Source organism: Acanthochromis polyacanthus, chromosome 9 (genome assembly GCF_021347895.1).
Source record: "Acanthochromis polyacanthus isolate Apoly-LR-REF ecotype Palm Island chromosome 9, KAUST_Apoly_ChrSc, whole genome shotgun sequence".
NCBI classification, from domain to species: Eukaryota; Metazoa; Chordata; class Actinopteri; family Pomacentridae; genus Acanthochromis; species Acanthochromis polyacanthus.
Window position 1 is genome coordinate 1,671,612 of NC_067121.1, and position 22,555 is coordinate 1,694,166.

General features: G+C 41.2%; 1 protein-coding gene across 3 annotated transcripts in view; it reads left to right on the forward strand.

Annotated features, from left to right (window-relative positions):
* The window catches only part of LOC127535519 (serine/arginine repetitive matrix protein 1-like), a 91,985-nt gene extending 91,647 nt beyond the window's left edge, over positions 1-338 (forward strand). For all 3 annotated transcript variants that reach the window (XM_051953767.1, XM_051953766.1, XM_051953768.1), the window contains 2 exons: positions 32-167; positions 246-338. The gene's annotated coding sequence lies outside the window, so the exon portion shown is untranslated. The remainder of the gene's footprint in view (positions 1-31; positions 168-245) is intronic.
* The last annotated feature ends 22,217 nt before the right edge of the window (positions 339-22,555 follow it).

Genomic DNA, 22,555 nt, shown 5'->3' on the forward strand with positions numbered 1-22,555 from the left:
AATTTGCCACTCTTGATTGTTCACCTTTTAGAATTTGGACTTGGCTTCCTGTGGTCCAGGGAGCGGGGTGTGTAGTGTGCAGTGTCGGCCGACGGCCTGTATAGGTCCGGTAACGGCTGCAGCTCCACATCTGCTTCCACGGCCTGCTACGACGGGACATGCCTCAGGTAAAAACCGCAGTACAGATTTGCACTTGTTTTACATTTCAATTTTCCCAGTTAATTTTGATCTTTTAACACCCACAGACAACACAGAAGACCTCCAGAAGGCTGAAAGAAAAGGCTGAATGGGACTTCACATGAATGTTGTAAATAAAAAATGTATAGTATATGAAAATTTTTCAAGTCTGAAGTGTCTTCTTTGGTTGCTATAATAGTACTACATGTACAGTATTTTGTATTGTATTGTTATATCGGTCTTTCTCTCTATGTATATGGGTCATTCCAGAATTGGAGGACAATTTAGGCATCCTAACCTTTGAAAAATCTACCCTTTATTTCATATTTTTCTGTTATGTATTTAGGAAAACCAGGTACTAAGCCATCAAATAATGTGATTCAGCCAGCTCAGGCATTAAAGTTACACTTTTTATGAAATGTTTTATTTGATGTGCGCCATGCATAGTACAATCCTGTTATGAATACTCAGGAACCTGAAAAAGTTTTTTTTTTTTTTCAAAAATGTTTAATAAATCCTTTACCATTAAGTAAAGAACTCTGGCATGCCCAACTTTTCAATATTTGCTTGTTTTTTTGTATTAAATTGCAAATATTTGCTCAAATCTATCACAAATCATTCAAACCACTAAAAGCACAATAGGTCAAACCCTCATGAGTTTGGGAAAATCATTTAAGATTATTTTGATAAAAATTATTTGGTAACGGTTGAAATTAGTGTAACAGGGTTGAATGGATCCATTACTTCTTATTATAGATCATAACATAAATTTGACAAATACTCAGGACCACAGGAATGTTGTTTCATAACATCTTATGCTGTGTATTAACCTGCAATGCCTATCATTCAATTTCTCTCATATTTCAAATATTAGGTTTTGGTGCTTTCTCTTTCATATAGGTGTAACTATAACAAGCTGGAATGTATGATATGAACATATTTTCAATAGAGGATCAGTGAGTAGGAATGATACATCAACATGTCACTAAGACCACAACTGGATCTGATCAAATATTCAATAGTCAAACATGAAAACAGTAGTACTGTAGGCAGAAAATTATAAAAATGAATGAGGATGTCAAAAGTTGTCATGAACTGATCAATGTCATAGAAAGCTGATGTCCAGGTTTAAATTTCGTGGCTGGCCAGAGCATCCCACACCTCTCTTGCAATGGCCATATGACGTGAGGTAACATTCTCTGGAGGAGGAATGAGGGACAGCACATCCTCAAAGGGATACCAATGAAGATCATCCCTCAATGGCCAGAAGAAACGATTTTCCCCCACTCTGCATACATTTCACCTGGCAGTGGTGCGACAGACCGGAAAACGCCAGGTAAACCTCTCAGCTTCACACATCCTTAAGAGTGACTTCAATCCAAATTTTGACCAGGTGAGATCCTCCTGTCTCTGCCTTTCAAAATAAAAGCACAGCAAAATTTCTAAATAAAAGCCTGCCACAGACCGGAAAATGCCAGTTAAACCTCTCAGCTTCACACAGCCTTTAGAGTAACTCCAATCTCAATTTTGAACAGGTGACATTTTCCTGTCTCAATCTTTCAAAATAAAAGCACAGCACAATTTTAAAATAAAAGCCTGCGACGGACCGGAAAATGCCAGTTGAACCTCTCAGCTTCACACAGTGTTTAGAATAAATACGCCGCTCCGGACATGCACACATCCCGAGCCCCTCCCACGATTTCCGCGAGCGGGAATTGTCTAGTTAGGGGCTCGGGCTTCGACACGAGCCACTCTCCTCTCCATTGCAAAGCAATGGGAGGAGAGTGGCTCGTGGCGAAGCCACGAGCCACTATTGTTCTCCTGTGGCGTTTATTATTATTCTCTTTTATTATTCTTCACGTTTCCGCCGTTTTTCGGTCGCTAACTCGTCCTAGGCCTTTGAGAAAACCAAAGCAAATTATATATCAAAACGTGCGGCTTCATCGGGAATCCCGGGCTATGACTTTTCTAAGAAATTCGTCATTTTATCGCAGAATTATTCGCAAAAAACTGCGAAAAAAGTCCCATAGGAAATGAATGGGGAGTGAAAAAAATCGGCTTAAAAAATCCACTTTTTTCCAAACGCCACTGCTTCGCCATACGTTCACCTAGAAACTTCATTTAACCATCAAAATGCAGTGGTTTTTCTTGTCTTCGCAGGAATGTATTTTATGTCAGGCTGAGATTTATAGTTTTTGATCAGTGAGTCCTCAAAAAGTGAAAATTCTCAAAATCTGCTCTGGTTAGAGTGCGGCATGTCAGTTGGTAGAGTGGAGGAGAGGAGAAAAATCCGCCTGAAAATTTCCCCATCGCATCGCCCTCACGACCAAACGATAAATGTTAGGGGAATGAAATTTGGTCAGATTGTAAACAAATTTCCTGGGATTCAAATGAATCCAAGTTTGAAGACCTACCTCTTTCTGAAGTGAAATGGCAGGCAGCAGTTTAGACCAAAGTTGCACCGTTCTCTCCATAGGAACCAATGTAAACTGAATCATCTGCCTCACGGAGGGACAGTGTTTTTTAAATCGCTGTAACTCGGTCATTTCTCACAATATTTGGAAAATAATTACATTTATGGAAAGCCACAGCCCTCCTCTCGCTCACGGTCATTTCGGTTTTCAGCTAGCATTCACGGTTAGCCCACAATTAGCGCCAGAACGAGATGTTGTGCGCTGCTGCTGAGAAGCGCTTTTCTGCTGTCTGTGGCAGGCACCGTTGCTATGGAGGCCCATAGCAACCGCCCTTACACACGCGCAGGCATGCTGCACGCACACACACAGACTCATTGGAGTGCCACACCCACCTTCACACCCAATACCTCCACAGGAGCTGCATTTCAGCCTGAAAATCAGTTCAACCTCCCAGCTTCACACAGCCTTTAGAGCAGGGGTGTCAAACTCAGTTCCAACACACCTGATTCAAATGATCGGGCTCGTTATCAGGCTTCTGCTGGGATTAAAGCAGGTGTGTTGTAAGAAGGAAACATCTAGAACACAGAGGATAGTGGTCCTCCAGGAACTGAATTTGACACGACTGCTTTACAGTAACTCCATTCCAAATTTTGACCAGGTGAGATCTTCCTGTCTCTTCTTTTCAAAATAAAAACACAGCAAAATTTCAAAATAAAAGCCTGCAAGGTACTGGAAACGCCAGTTAAACCTCTCAGCTTGAAACAGCCTTTACAGTAACTCCAATCCAAATGTTCACCAGGTCAGATCTTCCTGTCTCTGCCTTTCAAAATAAAAGCACAGCACAATTTGCCAGTTAAACTTGTCAGTTTCACACAGCCTTTACAGTAGCTCCAATCCAAATTTTGACCAGGTGAGATCTTCCTGTCTCTCCCTTTCAAAATAAAAGCACAGCACAATTTCAAAATAAAGGCCTGCGACGGACTGAAAACTCCAGTGAAACTTCTCAGTTTCACACAGCCTTTACAGTAACTCCAATCCAAATTTTGACCAGGTGAGATCTTCTTGTCTCTTCCTTTCAAAATAAAAGCACAGCACAATTTCAAAATAAAATCCTGTGACGGACCAAAAAATACCCCTCTCCTGCCCAGCTCCGGACATGCACACATCCCGAGCCCCTCCCACGATTTCCGCGAGCGGGAATTGTCTAGTATTTCCATTACTACCCCAATATCATTTTTTCTTCACGTTTCCGCCGATTTTCGGTCGCTAACTCGTCCTAGGGCTTTGAGAAAACCAAAGCAAATTATACATCAAAACGTGCGGCTTCTTCGGGAATAGTGTGCTATGACTTTTCTAAGAAATTCGTCATTTTTTCGCAGAATTATTCGCAAAAAACTACGACGAAAGTCCCATAGGAAATGAATGGGGAATGAAAAAAATCGGCTTGAAAAATCCACTGTTTTCCAAACGCCACTGCTTCGCCATACATTCACCTAGAAACTTCATTTAACCATCAAAACGCAGTGATTTTTCTTGTCTTCGCAGGAATGTATTCTATGTCAGGCTGAGATTTACAGTTTTTGATCAGTGAGTCCTCAAAAAAGTGAAAATTCTCAAAATCTGCTCTGGTTAGAGTGCGGTATGTCTGTTGGTAGAGTGGAGGAGAGGAGAAAAATCCGCCTTAAAATTTCCCGATCGCATCGCCCTCACGACCAAACCATAAATGTTAGGGGAATGAAATTTGGTCAGATTGTAGACAATTTTCCTGGGATTCAAATGAATCCAAGTTTGAAGACCAATCTCTTTCTGAAGGGAAATGGCAGGCAGCAGTTTAGACCAAAGTCGCACCGTTCTCCCCATTAGAACCAATGTAAACTGAATCATCTGGCTCATGGAGGGACAGTGTTTTTTTAAATCGCTGTAACTCGGTCATTTCTCACAATATTTGGAAAATAATTACATTCATGGAAAGCCACAGCCTTCCTCTCGCTCACGATCATGTCGGTTTTCAGTTAGCATTCACGGTTAGCCCACAGTTAGCGCCAGAACGAGACGTTGCGCGCTGCTGCTGAGAAGCACTTTTTTGCTGTCTGTGGCAGGCACCGTTGCTATGGGGGCCCATAGCAACCGCCCTTACACACGCGCAGGCATGCTCCCACGCACACACACAGACTCATTGGAGTGCCACACCCACCTTCACACCCAATACCTACACAGAAGCTGCATTTCAGCCTGAAAATCAGTTCTACCTCTCAGCTTCACACAGCCTTTACAGCAGGGGTGTCAAGCTCAGTTCCAACACACCTGATTCGAATGATCAGGCTCGTTATCAGGCTTCGGCTGAGCTTAATGATAGCGAATCATTTGAATCAGGTGTGTTGTAAGAAGGAAACATCTAAAACATAGAGTATAGTGGACCTCCAGGAACTGAGTTTCACACCCCTGCTTTACAGTAACTCCAATCCAAGGTCAGATCTTCCTGTCTGTGCCTTTCAAAATAAAAGCACAGCACAATTTCAAAATAAAGCCTGCGATGGGCCTGAAACCACCAGTTAAACCCCTCAGCTTCACACAGCCTTTACAGTAACTCCAATCCAAATTTTGACCAGGTGAGATCTTCTTGCCTCTCCTGCGCTGCTCCGGACATGCACCCATCCCGAGCCCCTCCCACGATTTCCGCACCAGCGGGAATTGTCTAGTTATTATATTTTCTTCACGTTTCCGCCGTTTTTCGGTCGCTAACTCGTCCTAGGGCTTTGAGAAAATCAAAACAAATTATATATCAAAACGTGCGGCTTCATCGGGAATCCCGGGCTATGACTTTTCTAAGACATTCGTCATTTTTTCGCAGAATTATTCGCAAAAAACTGCCAAAAAAGTCCCATAGGAAATGAATGGGGACCGAAAAAAATCGGCTCAAAAAATCCCCTTTTTTCCAAACGCCACTGCTTCGCCATACGTTCACCTAGAAACTTCATTTAACCATCAAAACGCAGTAATTTTTCTTGTCTCCGCAGGAATGTATTTTCTGTCAGGCTGAGATTTACAGTTTTTGATCAGTGACTCCTCAAAAAAGTGAAAATTTTCAAAATCTGCTCTGTTTAGAGTGCGGCATGTCAGTTGGTAGAGTGGAGGAGAGGTGAAAAATTCGCCTGAAAATTTCACGATCGCATCGCCCTCACGACCAAACTATAAATGTTAGGGGAATGAAATTTGGTCAGATTGTAAACAATTTTCCTGGGATTCAAATGAATCCAAGTTTGAAGACCTAGCTCTTTCTGACGTGAAATGGCAGGCAGCAGTTTAGACCAAAGTCGCACCGTTCTCTCCATAAGAACCAATGTAAACTGAATCATCTGCCTCATGGAGGGACAGTGTTTTTTAAATCGCTGTAACTCGGTCATTTCTCACAATATTTGGAAAATAATTACATTTATGGAAAGCCACAGCCTTCCTCTCGCTCACGGTCATTTTAGTTTTCAGCTACCATTAACGGTTCGCCCACAATTAGCGCCAGAACGAGATGTTGCGCGCTGCTGCTGAGAAGCACTTTTTTGCTGTCTGTGGCAGGCACCGTTGCTATGGGGGCCCATAGCAACCGCTCTTACACACGCGCAGGCATGGTCGCACGCACACACACAGACTCATTGGTGTGCCACACCCACCTTCACACCCAATACCTCCACAGGAGCTGCATTTCAGCCTGAAAATCAGTTCAACCTCTCAGCTTCACACAGCCTTTACAGCAGGGGTGTCAAACTCACTTCCAACACACCTGATTCAAATGATCAGGCTCGTTATCAGGCTTCTGCTGAGCTTAATGATAGTGTATCATTTGAATCAGGTGTGTTGTAAGAAGGAAACATCTAAAACATAGAGGATAGTGGTCCTCCAGAAACTGAGTTTGACACCCCTGCTTTAGAGTAACTCCAATCCAAATGTTGACCAGGTGAGATCTTCCTGTCTTTCCCTTTCAAAATAAAAGCACAGCACAATTTCAAAATAAAAGCCTGCGATGGGCCTGAAAACACCAGTTAAACCTCTCAGCTTCACACAGCCTTTAGAGCAGGGGTGTCAAACTCAGTTCCAACACACCTGATTCAAATGATCAGGCTCGTTATCAGGCTTCTGCTGAGCTTGATGATGAGCTGCTTATTTGAATCAGGTGTGTTGTAAGAAGGAAACATCTAGAACATAGAGGATAGTGGACCTCCAGGAACTGACTTTGACACACCTGCTTTAGAGTAACTCCAATCCAAATGTTGACCAGGTGAGATCTTCCTGTCTTTGCCTTTCAAAATAAAAGCACAGCACAATTTCAAAATAAAAGCCTTCGACGGACTGAAAGCGCCAGTTAAACCTCTCAGCTTCACACAGCCTTTTGAGTAACTCCAATCTAAATTTTGACCAGGTGACATCTTCCTGTCTCTGCCGTTCAAAATAAAAGCACAGCACAATGTCAAAATAAAAGCCTGCAAGGTACTGGAAATGCCTGTTAAACCTCTCAGCTTCACACAGCCTTTACAGTAACTTAAATCCAAATGTTCACCAGGTGAGATCTTCCCATCTCTTCCTTTCAAAATAAAAGCACAGCACAATTTCAAAATAAAAGCCTGCGATGGACGGACTGGAAAACGCCAGTTAATCCTCTCAGCTTCACACAGCCTTTACAGTAACTCCAATCCAAATTTTGACCAGGTGAGATCTTGCTGTCTCTTGCTTTCAAAATAAAAGCACGGAACAACTTCAAAATAAATGCCTGTTATGGGCTGGAAAACGCGGAAATACGCCTCTCCGGACATGCACACATCCCGAGCCCCTCCCACGATTTCCGCGAGCGGGAATTGTCTAGTTATTCTTCACGTTTCCGCCGTTTTTCGGTCGCTAACTCGTCCTAGGGCTTTGAGAAAACCAAAACAAATTATACATCAAAACGTGCGGCTTCATCGGGAATAGCGGGCTATGACTTTTCTAAGAAATTCGTCATTTTATCGCAGAATTATTCGCAAAAAACTGTGAAAAAACTCCCATAGGAAATGAATGGGGACGGAAAAAAATCGGCTGAAAAAATCCACTTTTTTCCAAACGCCACTGCTTCGCCATACGTTCACCTAGAAACTTCATTTAACCATCAAAACGCAGTGATTTTTCTTGTCTCCGCAGGAATGTATTTTATGTCTGGCTGAGATTTACAGTTTTTGATCAGTGAGTCCTCAAAAAAGTGAAAATTCTCAAAATCTGCTCTGGTTAGAGTGCGGCATGTCAGTTGGTAGAGTGGAGGAGAGGAGAGAAATCCGCCTGAAAATTTCCCAATCGCATCGCCCTCACGACCAAACCATAAAAGTTAGGGGAATGAAATTTGGTCAGATCGTAAACAATTTTCCTGGGATTCAAATGAATCCAAGTTTGAAGACCTACCTCTTTCTGAAGTGAAATGGCAGGCAGCAGTTTAGACCAAAGTCGCACCGTTCTCTCCATAAGAACCAATGTAAACTGAATCATCTGCCTCATGGAGGGACAGTGTTTTTTAAATCGCTGTAACTCGGTCATTTCTCACAATATTTGGAAAATAATTACATTTCTGGTTAGCCACAGCCTTCCTCTCGCTCACGGTCATTTTGGTTTTCAGCTAGCACTCACGGTTAGCCCACAGTTAGCGCCAGAACGAGACGTTGCGCGCTGCTACTGAGAAGCACTTTTCTGCTGTCTGTGGCAGGCACCGTTGCTATGGGGGCCCATAGCAACCGCCCTTACACACGCGCAGGCATGGTCGCACGCACACACACAGACTCATTGGTGTGCCACACCCACCTTCACGCCCAATACCTCCACAGATGCTGCATTTCAGCCTGAAAATCAGTTCAACCTCTCAGCTTCACACAGCCTTTAGAGCAGGGGTATCAAACTCAGTTCCAACACACCTGATTCAAATGATCAGGCTCGTTATCAGGCTTCTGCTGAGCTTGATGATGAGCTGATTATTTGAATCAGGTGTGTTGTAAGACGGAAACATCTGGAACACAGAGGGTAGTGGACCTCCAGGAACTGAGTTTGACATCCCTGCTTTGGGGTAACTCCAATCCAAATGTTGTTTGACCAGGTGAGATCTTCTTGTCTTTGCCTTTCAAAATAAAAGCACAGCACAATTGCAAAATAAAAGCCTGTGACAGACTGGAAACGCCAGTGAAACCTCTCAGCTTCACTCAGCCTTTTGAGTAACTCCAATCCAAATATTGACCAGCTGAGATCTTCCTGTCTTTGCCTTTTAAAATAAAAGCACAGCACAATTTCAAAAATAAAAGCCTGTAACACACTGGAAACTCCAGTTAAACCGCTCAGCTTCACACAGCCTTCACAGTAACTCCAATTAAAATGTTGACCAGGTGAGATCTTCCTGTCTTTGCCTTTCAAAATAAAAGCACAGAACAATTTCAAAATAAAAGCCTGCGACGGACTGGAAACGCCAGTTAAACCTCTCAGCTTCATACAGCCTTCACAGTAACTCCAATCTAAATTTTGACCAGGTGAGATCTTCCTGTCTTTGCCTTTCAAAATAAAAGCACAGCACAATTTGCCAGGTAAACTTCTCAGTTTCACACAGCCGTTACAGTAACTCCAATCCAAATTTTGACCAGGTGAGATCTTCCTGTCTCTTCCTTTCAAAATAAAAGCACAGCACAATTTCAAAATAAAAGCCTGTGATGGACCAAAAAATACCCCTCTCCTGCCCAGCTCCGGACATGCACACATCCCGAGCCCCTCCCACGATTTCCGCGTGCGGGAATTGTCTAGTCTTTTTTTCTTCACGTTTCCGCCGTTTTTCGGTCGCTAACTCGTCCTAGGCCTTTGAGAAAACCAAAACAAATTATATATCAAAACGTGCGGCTTCATCGGGAATAGTGTGCTATGACTTTTCTAAGAAATTCGTCATTTTATCGCAGAATTATTCGCAAAAAACTGCGAAAAAAGTCCCATAGGAAATGAATGGGGAGCGAAAAAAATCGGCTCAAAAAATCCACTTTTTTCCAAACGCCACTGCTTCGCCATACGTTCACCTAGAAACTTCATTTAACCATCAAAACGCAGTGATTTTTCTTGTCTCCGCAGGAATGTATTTTATGTCAGGCTGAGATTTACAGTTTTTGATCAGTGAGTCCTCAAAAAAGTGAAAATTCTCAAAATCTGCTCTGGTTAGAGTGCGGCATGTCAGTTGGTAGAGTGGAGGAGAGGAGAGAAATCCGCCTGAAAATTTCACGATCGCATCGCCCTCACGACCAAACGATAAATGTTAGGGGAATGAAATTTGGTCAGATTGTAGACAAATTTCTTGGGATTCAAATGAATCCATGTTTGAAGACCTATCTCTTTCTGAAGGGAAATGGCAGGCAGCAGTTTAGACCAAAGTCGCACCGTTCTCCCCATTAGAACCAATGTAAACTGAATCATCTGCCTTATGGAGGGACAGTGTTTTTTAAATCGCTGTAACTCGGTCATTTCTCACAATATGTGGAAAATAATTACATTTATGGAAAGCCACAGCCTTCCTCTCGCTCACGGTCATTTTAGTTTTCAGCTACCATTCACGGTTAGCCCACAATTAGCGCCAGAACGAGACATTGCGCGCTGCTCCTGAGAAGCACTTTTTTGCTGTCTGTGGCAGGCACCGTTGCTATGGGGGCCATAGCAACCGCTCTTACACACGCGCAGGCATGGTCCCACGTACACACACAGACTCATTGGAGTGCCACACCCACCTTCACACCCAATACCTACACAGGAGCTGCATTTCAGCCTGAAAATCAGTTCAACCTCTCAGCTTCACACAGCCTTTACAGCAGGGGTGTCAAACTCAGTTCCAACACACCTGATTCAAATCATCAGGCTCGTTATCAGGCTTCTGCTGAGCTTGATGATGAGCTGATCATTTGAATCAGGTGTGTTGGAAGAGGGAAACATCTAAAACATAGAGGATAGTGGACCTCCATGAACTGAGTTTGACACCCCTGCTTTAGAGTAACTCCAATCCAAATGTTGACCAGATGAGATCTTCCTGTCTTTCCCTTTCAAAATAAAAGCACAGCACAATTTCAAAATAAAAGCCTGAGATGGGCCTGAAAACACCAGTTAAACCTCTCAGCTTCACACAGCCTTTAGAGCAGGGGTGTCAAACTCAGTTCAAACACACCTGATTCAAATGATCGGGCTCGTTATCAGACTTCTGCTGAGCTTCATGATAGCTAATCATTTGAATCAGGTGTGTTGTAAGAAGGAAACATCTCGAACACAGAGGATAGTGGTCCTCCGGGAACTGAGTTTGACACCCCTGCTTTACAGTAACTCCAATCCAAATGTTGACCAGGTGAGATCTTCCTGTCTCTGCCTTTCAAAATAAAAGCACAGCACAATTTCAAAATAAAAGCCTATGACAGACTGGAAAACGCCAGTTAAACCTCTCAGCTTCACACAGCCTTTAGAGTAACTCCAATCCAAATTTTGACCAGGTGAGATCTTCAGGTCTCTGCCTTTCAAAATTACTTTACAGCACAATTTGCCAGTTAAACCTCTCAGCTTCACACAGCCTTCAGAGTAAATATGCCTATCCCATGCTGCTCCGGACATGCACACATCCCGAGCCCCTCCCACGATTTCCGCGAGCGGGAATTGTCTAGTTTAAAATTGTTTCACCTGCTGCCCTGCTGCAGGAAACGCCAAATAAGGACATGAGAGGAGAGAGCACTATAGGCCTGGCTGCAGCCAGCCTGACATTGTTTTGATTTGAAATTGTTTTTTTTTTTGCTGCAACTGTTCGAACTGAATGGAATGAAGCTAACAAGTTTAACAGTCTCAGTCAGAAATCATTTCACTTTCATCTGATCACACCAGAGGCAACAACACCGTTGTTCATCTGCTAATCGACTACGTTGATTTCAACCACTTTGGCATTTAAATATGTCTGTTTCAAGCATCCAAAGCGAACATCAGCAGTTGTCAGGATCCTCAAGTCAACCAGGTAAGAGACACGAAAACACCAAGATGATCTCACATTTCACACACTGTGAAAAGACCTGGATTCATCTGTACATGTTGAAATATGTTGAAATATGTGCTCATAAGTGGTCTGCAGTGACTGTTTTGTGATGAAAATAACATGAACTTGTTGTTGCTGAAGTCCATTTCATTGAATCTTTTCTCTTTATTTGATCTTCACTTTGTTCCCAAATATCCTGTGTTGTCTTATTGCTTACCCTTTAATTGATGATCAGTGCTGCTGTAACAACTTCAATTCCCTCCGCGGATTACCAAGGAGAGCAAAAATTCAACTTAAAACTGAGTTTATATTGAGTTCTTATTCCAATATTGGAATGAGTTTGTTTGTGTGCAGCAGGTGTTTGTACAGTAAAATGTAACTAGAAAGGAGCAGTCTGTGAACGGTGATCCAGATTAAAATTTCTCATCTTCTTTGTTTATTTACAAAAATCTGCACAAATTACAAACTGATTAACACAAATAAACATCAGTAAATTTGAAGACCAGGCCAAACACAAAATCAAAATAGAAAACAGACAGAAAAGCTCCAGCTGAGGATCAAGTCGGTCATGCTGCATTCAGTTTTAAAACAAGACAAAGTTTAATTAAATATTGATAACGTGTCAATGATGCACTTTGAATCTAATGTTGTTTTAACTCATCACTGTTATATCTGTGATTTTCTGACATACGCTCCCCTTTTAAATGGTCTAGAAATCATCAGTATTAGTTGTGTGTTTGTCCCTGATGTGTTGACTGAATGCACTGATTGAACACGTTTTTCTCTCCATGTTTGTGGATCAGGATCTGACAACGATGACTTCCATCCCATGGACCTGCTGTCTGGCAGCATCACTGATTACCGGTTTGGAAGCTTCAAGTATCGGGGCGTCTTTTGTGACGTGGCCCAGTGCAGACGGCTGGATACCGAACACCCAGTATTTATCAAGATCTTCAAGAAGACGGCCACAGACTCGCAGCAGCCCAACAGAGAGGTAGAGCCTCAGTCTTAGTCTCACACATTTCATCACGTTGTTAACACAAACTGTCTCTCAGATGATTCATCTGTCTGATGTCTTCTGTTTCCTCTCCAGCTGGACGTTCTGAAGAGGATCCGAGGACTTGACCCCCTCCACATTGTCAAGTTAATTGATGACTTTGACTATAAAGGACAAACTTGTCTAGTTTTTGAAACGCTGGACAAGAGCCTTCACCAGCTGTTGAGAGAGAGACGTGGAGAACCTCTCTCAATTCGAGCAATCAGACCCATTACACAGCAGGTACGTGGATTTGATGATTCCATCACCAAACGATGTCTACTGATTTACTGAACATATCAAGCCAACATATCACCAACATCTGAACAACCAGATTCAGTCTTTGTTTCTTCTTCTGGTCCTGCAGCTGCTCTCAGCTCTCCACACTCTGAAGACTGCTGGCATCGTTCACAGAAACATCAACCCACATACTGTGATGTTGATGAAACAGGAAGACCAGCAGCCCTTCACAGTGAAACTTACTAGCTTCAACTCAGCCATCCCAGTTGCTGAAGTGAAGAGCAGCTCCGTCAATCAGCTTGTTGGATACAGGTAGGTTGGAAGATCTGTCTTCCAGCATCACGTACTGCTGCTCTTCTTTGACTCATCTGATCTGATGTCACCAAAAATCATGAACATGTAAAAGTGAGCAGGAAGTCACTGCAATCACTGACTGTTGTCTTCCTTCCTCAGGTGTCCTGATGTTCTTGTGGGTCTACCCATCTCTGAGGCAGTGGATATGTGGTCAGTGGGTGCTGTTCTGTCCACCTTGTTCCTCGGCAGCCCGCTGTTCCCTCAGAGGTGTCGGTATCGCCTGGTATGTCCTCCAGTCTTCTAGGATTTAAAAGCACAGCTTCATGTTGGAAGTCAAATAGATGCAGGAGTGCCTTTTATGCTGATGTAGCTGATATTCTCTGTTTAGATGAAGATTTTGGTGGAGACTCTGGCTAACCCAGAGAATGAGCTGCTTAGTGAAGGCCCCAACAACCAGCTCTACTTCAGGTCCACGGAGCACACATGGACACTGACGGTATGGAAGCCTGTCCTGCACAGAGTTCTTTGACATTTAGCCAAAATGAATGAAGTTGTTTTTCTGCTTTTAACATATCAAATGCATTCTCTTGTTGATTGTCTGAACATGGAAATGCTGATTTCAAACATGTGTGCTGTTTAAAACAACCATTAAATCTTTTTTTCCAAATGCAGCTGGATCCAGATGTGGACGTTGATGAGATCAAACTGTTCGTCAGCCTCCTAAAGAAGATGCTGCATCTGAATCCAGAGAGCCGAATTTCACCAAGTGAGGCTCTGCAACACCCGTTTCTGTGCTTCAGCAAGGAGGACAACAGCTCTCAGTAAGTGATGGCTGGATGGAAGCTGGATGCTTTTTTGATGGAATGTTCCACTAGTTGATGGATTAGTTGAATATTTGATTCATTTCTTTGTTGTGGTTCTTCTTTCAGTGACATGGTCTCAGCTCTCTCTGTTTCGGCCGACGCTGCCGCCTCCTCTTCGGATGACGCTGTTTCACCTCCTGATGAGGTTTCAGGGAGCTCTGCCTCAGATGAAGCTGCTGTTTCGGCCGACGCTGCCGCCTCCTCTTCGGATGACGCTGTTTCACCTCCTGATGAGGTTTCAGAGAGCTCTGCCTCAGATGAAGCTGCTGTTTCGGCAGATGATGCCGCCTCCTCTTCTTGTGACACTGTTTCACCTCCTGATGAGGTTTCAGAGAGCTCTGCCGTACTGGACACCGAGACAACTCGTGCAGAAGAAGATCCAGCAGAGTCTCCAGAAGCAGATCTGAATGAGGCTGCAGTCTCCTCTGCTTCACCCATCACCGTTCAGACTGACCTGAATGACGCTGTTTCAGCTGATCAAGGTCCAGCAGAAACTCCCACTACTGCTGAACTGAAAGATGAAATGGTGGCTGAAGCTCCTGACACCAGAAAGGCTCCGAGGAGGCCTCTGAAAAGAATGAGGAGATTTTTTGGCAGAGTGTTCAGATCTCTGTGCTGTTGTTGCTCTGTACAAGTTATGGAGTAACTCACTTTTATTGTTTATTTTTTCATTTATTGTTTATTTCTTTTATTTTTTCCATTTTGTTTATTGTTTTCTGTTTCATTTATTCTTCATTATTTCATTATTTTTTGCTATTTCATTTTCCTTTCATTTATTTTTTACTTCCTTGCAAAATAAACAAAAACAGCAGCTGAATGAAATGTCCTCAGTGGTCTGACTGTCAGCTGGAAAAGCAGTGAGACTTTCAGCAGGGATCACAGCTGTAGAAGGAGCAGCAGTGGTATGAACCACAGAAATGGCAGTGGAGTTGTAGTTTCAGCAGCAGTTTAAGAAAACAGATTGTATTTAGAATTTTGTTTAAAGAAGCTTGATTCATTCATCTTTGACACCAGGTTATGAATATCTTCAAATTAATGAGAGAAAAAGGAAAAATATATTCAACTTAGTAACCTTTAATGGAATAAATAATGACTGAACTCTGTTTTTATAAGACACAGGTCCACTTATCAGCCTTCAGCCCTCAATAACTTTACATCCTGAATCTAAGTTGAAGTTTAAAACTCAAAAATGACAACAAATACATGTAACTTCATGTAACTTGACACAACCACACTGCTGTGCTTGTTTTGACTGACAGAAAACGATTTTATGTGAAACTTTGCATCATGAAATACTACAGACACTTTACAACTTCACAAACTATCAATGGACAAGTGCCTTGAAACTGAATCTTCCTCAAACAGAAAATAAATAACTGTTTAATAATTAAATCATTTCAAACGTCTAAAGCTGACTGAGCCGGCGACCTGTTAACAGGAGATGTGAATCCAGCCCATGACCATTTACTGCATGTCATTCCCCACTCTTCTACATGGGCTTCCCATCTCTCTCTTCACTGTCCTTTTATATAATAAAGGCAATAAGGCCAAAAAAGCTGTTAAAAAAAGAAGTGATAAAAGCAGTTAAAGTCAATCAAATAAATGACACAATAGCTATAAGACATGGTTGTTGTTTTTTTGATTAATCAGATCAAATTTGATCAAATATTATGTGTAAGTTTTTCAGAAACGTGGTAGTGGTAGCTTCATGGTTTGAGCCTGTTTAGCTACAACTAGAACAAAATGACTTGTCTACATTGATGGAGCAAGAATTTAGAATTTTAACCAGTGTGAAGGAAAAACGACTCTCTTTCCCTCTACTAAGGAATTTCCTTGCAGCTGTTAGCTGAAGTCATCTCAGAATATCATACAGCTTGCATCTGTCAACTGCAGTCACCTCAAATCATCCTGTAGATCCTATCAGACACTTCAAGTGAACCCTGTTCTAATTTACTTCTCCTGAACTCAGGTTGTGAGCACCTTCAGGCCTTCTCTCCTTTTAATATGGCCATGAGAAAGAGAAGAAGATAGATTCAAAGACAACTGCTGTAAAAAGAAGATATGTCTGGACTCCCTTACCTGGTCAAGATTGAATATTGTCTAATCTGACATGCCTGAGGAGACGAGCTGTCCCCATGTTAGGTTGTAATGTAAATCTGACATTTCTCCCAACCCAATCCCAATATAACCAAAGATCGAAGAGAGTCCTCAGAATCGATGCTGGCAATGCTCACATGAATGTGCTGCTTTGTTGTCTCACTTCTCCTGATATCAGTAAACCTTACTGTCAACCTAAGCCATCTGAGTCTCCAGAGTGTCTCTGTGTCTGCCTCCTCATCCTCCCTCGACATCGCTGAAAGCCCACAACCAGCAAAGTGTCAAGAAAAATGTAAAGACATTCATCTGTAACCTGAATCTCAAGAGGAAGTAATAATACACCCGATACTAACGCAAAGATTCACATACTTTTTTCCCTCATGGATATGTAATAAAGGGTCATTTCCCTCAATAAATAAATGACCAAGGTGTTTTGTTTTTTATAATTGGATTCTCTTTATAATTGGTTTCTCTTTTCTACTTTTAGGACTTGTTAAACTAGGACTTATGGCTGTAAAAATCTGATCTATTAAGAAAAGACTAAAAACTTGCTCTTCATTGAATGCCTCCTGTTTGAATTTATTATATGAGACATATCCAGGTTGTCTTCTCCTGACTAGATCTTTGCTTTTGTTGTATCTCCTCTTAGATGTACATCACTTTGGATAAAAGTGTCTGCTAAATGAAATTGTAGAACTGTAATTTAATCAGATGTATCCATCGTTTTGTTCTGTCAGCTTCTTCAGTGCTCTGTGCTTGTGAGAGTCATTGTACGACTATTCGGTTTGGTGGTGTCACCATGGTGAAAACAAAACACAGACATGCAAAGTTACATCCTCAAGTGACTTAAATGACACTTAGAAGAACAGAAAACCACCTCAGCTTCAGCCACTGAGTCATGACCATGGAAAGAATCATCTTCTTCAATTTTCTTGACACTGCTGTTGAGAGAAATACAGAAAAACACAATTTCTACACTTTCAACAATTGCGGTTTACATTTTGAAGCCGGATTTCTCGATCCAGAAGTCGACTATGAAAATGTTTTGCTTCTATGAACACAGACAAACTCATGCAAAATCATATCCTCAAGTTATTTAAATGACACTTGAAGAGGAAACAGCCACAGAAAACATTCAAAGGTTCAGCTACAGAGCAGTGACCATGGAAAGAACCATTCTTTTTGTCTTTCTTTTCACTGCTGTTGAAGGAGATTTAGGAAAAAACGTTTATATCCGTCAGAACAAGAACTGGACTGAAGCTCAGGCTTACTGTCGCCGACATCACACTGATCTTTCTTTTCTTAACAGCCAGAGTGATACGGACAAGCTCCGAAAAGCCGCAGGTGGACAGATGTCTGATGGATGGATCGGCCTTCAGCGAGATCCCAACAACTATTGTGCTTGGAAGTGGTCAATAGGGAGTCACATTACATACCAGAACTGGGGTCATAATCAACCAGATAATCATGGGGGCAATCAGAAGACCGGATTCATCGCATCTGATGGTAAATGGTTTGATCGCTTTGAGGGAGACTCCCACGATTTTTACTGTGTCGATGTGACTATCGAGATGAAGATGTCCTGGGAAGACGCTCTGAGCCACTGCAGAGAGAAACAAACTGATCTCCCCAATCTGCTCTCTGAGACCGATCAGCTTCCGGCCCAGACTGAGATCCAGCACAACAACATCACGGAGCGGGTGTGGATCGGCCTGCGTTTCCTGGGTGACCGCTGGCTGTGGGTGAACGGTGACCCTCTGGAATATGAGGTTTGGTCCAAAGAAGAAGGTCAGGACCACCAGTGTCCGATATGGAAACGCTGTGGAGCTTTTACCAAAGACGGACTGTGGGAGAACTGGGACTGCCAAGAGAAACTCAACTTCTTCTGTATCTGACACATTCTTAAGAGATCCCATGATATATGTACTATAGAGGTGAATCTCAACTTTTGTTTTCTGTTTCTTTTTCTGGTGTGATGTTATATTCAGTACTTACTTTATGGCACTTATCCAGGTAGTTTTCTCCTGACTGGATCCTTGCTTTTGTTGTATCTACTCTCAGACGTATAATATTGTTCAAAAGTTTGGGGTCACGCAGAAATGTCCTGATTTTTGAAGTAAAGCATTTTTTCAATGAAGATAATATTAAATGAATCAGAAATACAGTCTAAACATTAGTATTGTGTTAAATGACTGTTCTAGCTCGCTGGAAACAGCTGGTTTTTAATGGAATATCTCCATAGGAGTACAGAGGAACATTTCCAGCAACCACCACTCCTGTGTTCTAATGCTACATTGTATTAGCTAATGGTGTTGAAAGGCTCATTGATTATTAGAAAACCCTTGAACCCATCAATAATAGTGTGAGTTTTCATGGAAAACATGACATTCCCTGGGTGACCCCACACTTTTGACTGGTAGTGTACATTGCTTTGGATAAAAGTAAAAAGTGTGCTGGTGAGAGTCATTGAATTGTTCTTTGGTTTAATGGTACCATGGTGAAAACAGAACACAGCCATGTAAAGTTGCACCCTCAAGTGATTTAAATGACACTTAGAACAACAGAAACCACCTCAGCTTCAGCTACTGAGTCATGACCATGGACAGAACCATCTTTTCCATTGGTCTTTACACTGCTGTTGAGAGAAATTCAGAAAACACAGTTTGTTTGTTTTTTATCATGAACACTTTCAACAAATTTGGTGTACACTTCGAAGCCTGGTTTCTCAACCTGTAGGCCTTCCATCAATATGTTTTGCTTGTATCAACAAGACAAATTTATGCAAATCCATGTCCTCAAGTCATTTAAATGACACATAGTGAAGAAACAGCCACAGAAAAGATTCTCAGCTTCACTGTTGTCTTCTAATTCTTTTTCTGGTGTGATGTTGTATCCATTACTTGTTTTATGGCACTTATCCAGGTTGTTTTCTCCTGATTAGATCCTTGGTTTTGTTCTATCTACTCTCAGATATACGTTGCATTGGATAAAAGCACGTAATAAAGGAAACTGTAGAACTCGACGTTTGATTTTTAGAAACATCTGATAATAAAAAGTTGCTTTAACAAAGTCAAAAACACAATATTGGAATAAGAACTCAATATAAACTCAGTTTTAAGTTGAATTTTTGCTTTCCTTGGTAATCCGCGGAGGGAAATGAAGTTGTTACAGCAGCACTGATCATCAATAAAAGGGTAAGCAATAAGACAACACAGAATATTTGGGAACAAAGTGAAGATCAAATTAAAAGAAAAGATTCAATGAAATGAAATGAAATAAAATAAAAATGTATTAAATATAATGTAAAAAAAATCCACAGAATATGACTGACAAAATGTGCAGATGTGTGTACTTGGATGTGCAGGTGACGATGAAGGTGGAGATGAGTTTACAGATACAATGAAGGATGTTTAGAAGGTAAAGCAGTGGTTCAAACTCATTTTAGTTCAGGGGTCACATTCTGCCCAATCTGATCTCCAGTGGGCTGGACCAGTAAAATCACAGCATAAATATAAATAACCACAACTCCAAATGTTCCCTTTGTTTTAATGCAAAAAACCACATTCTGAAAATGTTCACATTTAAGGAATTATCTTTTTACAAAACATTATGAACAACCTGGAATTTCTGAAGAAAAACAAGTTCAATTTCACCAATATTATGCCTCACTTTATCATTTACACATTGCAAATGACAGATCAAAGTGTTTCTACAAAGACATAAAAAATGTAGTCACAGGTATTTGGAACTGAATGATATCGTATTTTACTATTTGATCAAAATGACAAAAGTCAGACAAAAAACAAAAAAACAATTAAAAGAAGACAAAAAAATTACAAAAATGATACACTAAGTGAAAAAAGCGAGAGACAAAATGACAAAAAAGACAAATGACACGAAACAACACAAAAATGAGACAAAAAATGAGACAAAAACATTACAAAGCAACAATAAAATGAGACAAAGGACAAAAACAAGTCAAAAACTTACATACAGGACACAAATGAGACAAAAAATGACAAAAGTGAGAAACAAAACAACAAAAAATAGACAAGCGAGACAAAAAACACAAAACAATAAAAATGATGCTTAAAACAACAAATAAAGTGAACCACAAAATGGCACAAAAAAAAATGGACAAACGACAAAAATGAGACAACAAGGAAATCCAAAACAATAAAACTTGAGACAAATGAGACAAATCAAGGTTGAAGGTTGAAGGTTGAAGGTTTCTTTATTTTACCAGATGGTAAAATTGTTGTGCAAAAAGGAACTCAGTGATCCCAACAACAAATGAAATGTCAAAACACCCAACAAACATTCATGCCAGACAAATCACAACAAAAAGCATCATAAATCAGAAAAAGGGAAAGGGAAACTGCTCCAACATATCCTGATCTACCTAAAAACAATCTGCACAAGAGTGTCCACCTGGTGGACTTGCAGTTAAGCATTAAAATAGCTGAAGGTACAAAACTGCACCTACAGCGTTTTGTCCGTCTCTTAGGGACCACAAGCCGGCAGCCTGAACGAAGGAGCTGGAACTCCCCATTCAGGGGATGTGAGCAGTCTTTTAAAATGGAGCTGGCTTTGCTCTGCAGCTGTGTGCCATACAAGGCTGACATAGTGAGTTGAGGCTTCCCAATTAACCGACCAGCCCACTTGATAATTTGGTTGAAGGAATTTTTGTCCTGTATAGGCAAATTTCCAAACCAGGCAACCAGGGCAAAAGATAATACCGACTCAATAAAAGCATGATAAAACAGGTTCAGCATAGATCTATCAATATTAAAACGGGACAGTTTCCACAAGTAAACTAAACGCTGATGTCCCTTCTTGCACAGCTCAAAAGTTAGGACGCCGAGAAACCTACAGCCGGTCGCAGCGTGCACATGCGTCCATTCAGACAAAAAAAGACTAAAAACAACAAAAAAAGGCAAAATATTCCAAAAATGAGACACAATATGACACAAGAACAATGAGTAGTCTAGTATTTTACTTTATGATCAAAACAACTTGTCATGGTCTAGAAATTATTTCAAATTTATAGTTTTACAAATTCATAATTTGCAGTTCATTTCTTCTCTGTAATTTTTACACTTTAGGGCCGTATTGGACCCTCTGCTGGGACGGTTTTGGCCCACAGGCCACATGTTTGACAGCCCTGGTAGAGTATATTTCAAAGTCAAAATGTATTTCTCTCATTGTTTTCATTTAAAATTGTTTCACCTGCTGCCCTGCTGCAGGAAACGCCAAATAAGGACATGAGAGGAGAGAGCACTATAGGCCTGGCTGCAGCCAGCCTGACATTGTTTTGATTTGAAATTGTTTTTTTTTTGCTGCAACTGTTCGAACTGAATGGAATGAAGCTAACAAGTTTAACAGTCTCAGTCAGAAATCATTTCACTTTCATCTGATCACACCAGAGGCAACAACACCGTTGTTCATCTGCTAATCGACTACGTTGATTTCAACCACTTTGGCATTTAAATATGTCTGTTTCAAGCATCCAAAGCGAACATCAGCAGTTGTCAGGATCCTCAAGTCAACCAGGTAAGAGACACGAAAACACCAAGATGATCTCACATTTCACACACTGTGAAAAGACCTGGATTCATCTGTACATGTTGAAATATGTTGAAATATGTGCTCATAAGTGGTCTGCAGTGACTGTTTTGTGATGAAAATAACATGAACTTGTTGTTGCTGAAGTCCATTTCATTGAATCTTTTCTCTTTATTTGATCTTCACTTTGTTCCCAAATATCCTGTGTTGTCTTATTGCTTACCCTTTAATTGATGATCAGTGCTGCTGTAACAACTTCAATTCCCTCCGCGGATTACCAAGGAGAGCAAAAATTCAACTTAAAACTGAGTTTATATTGAGTTCTTATTCCAATATTGGAATGAGTTTGTTTGTGTGCAGCAGGTGTTTGTACAGTAAAATGTAACTAGAAAGGAGCAGTCTGTGAACGGTGATCCAGATTAAAATTTCTCATCTTCTTTGTTTATTTACAAAAATCTGCACAAATTACAAACTGATTAACACAAATAAACATCAGTAAATTTGAAGACCAGGCCAAACACAAAATCAAAATAGAAAACAGACAGAAAAGCTCCAGCTGAGGATCAAGTCGGTCATGCTGCATTCAGTTTTAAAACAAGACAAAGTTTAATTAAATATTGATAACGTGTCAATGATGCACTTTGAATCTAATGTTGTTTTAACTCATCACTGTTATATCTGTGATTTTCTGACATACGCTCCCCTTTTAAATGGTCTAGAAATCATCAGTATTAGTTGTGTGTTTGTCCCTGATGTGTTGACTGAATGCACTGATTGAACACGTTTTTCTCTCCATGTTTGTGGATCAGGATCTGACAACGATGACTTCCATCCCATGGAC